This window comes from Phocoena sinus, chromosome 2 (assembly GCF_008692025.1).
Source record: "Phocoena sinus isolate mPhoSin1 chromosome 2, mPhoSin1.pri, whole genome shotgun sequence".
Lineage (NCBI taxonomy): Eukaryota > Metazoa > Chordata > Mammalia > Artiodactyla > Phocoenidae > Phocoena > Phocoena sinus.
This window is the reverse complement of record NC_045764.1, coordinates 6,541,974-6,543,283: the sequence shown is the minus strand read 5'-3', so window position 1 is coordinate 6,543,283 and position 1,310 is coordinate 6,541,974. Positions and strand designations below refer to the sequence as shown.

General features: G+C 39.6%; 1 pseudogene; it reads left to right on the top strand.

The window, feature by feature from the left end:
- Window positions 1–533: 533 nt before the first annotated feature.
- LOC116749356 lies at window positions 534–923 on the top strand (annotated as a pseudogene).
- The last annotated feature ends 387 nt before the right edge of the window (window positions 924–1,310 follow it).

Below are 1,310 nucleotides of genomic sequence, written 5' to 3'. Positions count from 1 at the left end.
GGTGATTGTAGGGCTTATTCATTGGAAAGTACTAAATGCGTCAGTTCCTGTTTCAAGATGACAAATGCAAATTTTAAATATACTTGTGGGGTTTTTTTAAGTTTGAATTTTTATTTTTTAACTTTATTGAAGTGTAGTTGATTTGCAATGTCATGTTAATTTCTGCTGTACAGCAAAGTGATTCAGTTATATATATACATATATATATGCACACACATTCTTTTTCATATTCGTTTCCATTATGGCTTATCACAGGATATTGAATATAGTTCCCTGCGCTCTACAGTAGGACACTGTTGTTTACTTGTGGGGTTTTAACCTATGACTTAGTTTATGAAAGAGAAATATCATTGTAAATGTATAATATTTATATATAACATATATTTGTATATAAAATTATATTCACATTATAGGTATTATTTAAGCTGATAATAATCCCTGATTATTAAATTATTATTTCTTGCTATGACACTTGGTCCAGGTTATCGTTAATGAAAAAGTGTCGCTTTCCGCCATCTTTCCGTGTTGCTGTCATGGTGCCCATGAAGGTCCTGGCAGATGCTCTCAAGAGCATCAACGATGCTGAAAAGAGAGGCAAACCCCAGGTTCACATTAGGCCATCCTCTGAAGTCATCATTGCAGTTTCTAACTGTGATGGTGAAGCATGTGGTTACGTTGGCGAGTTTGAAATCATTGATCACAGAGCTGGGAAAATTGTTGTGAACCTCACAGGCAGGCTAAGCTGGTGTGGAGTGATCAACCCCAGATTTGATATGCAATTCGAAGATCTGGAAAAATGGTAGAATAACCTGCTCCCTTCACGTCAGTTTGATTTCATTGTACTGCCAACCTCAGCTGGCATCATGGACCATGAGGCAATATGAAAACACACAGGAGGGAAAATCCTGGGATTCTTTTTCTAGGGATGTAATACATCTGTGCACATAAAATGCCTCAGTGGACACACACACACACACACACACACAGAGAGACACACACAGAGTATAATGTGTAAGCTCTTTAGAATTGGGAACTCTACTTTCCACGTTCTTTTTTTTTTTTTTTTTTTTTTTAATTTTATTTATTTATTTATTCATTCATGGCTGCATTGGGTCTTCGTTTCTGCGCGAGGACTTTCTCCAGTTGCGGCGAGTGGGGGCAACTCTTCATCGCGGTGCACGGGCCTCTCACTATCACGGCCTCTCTTGTTGCGGAGCACAGGCTCCAGACACGCAGGCTCAGTAATTGTGGCTCACGGGGCTAGTTGCTCTGCGGCATGTGGGATCTTCCCAGACCAGGGCTCGAACCCA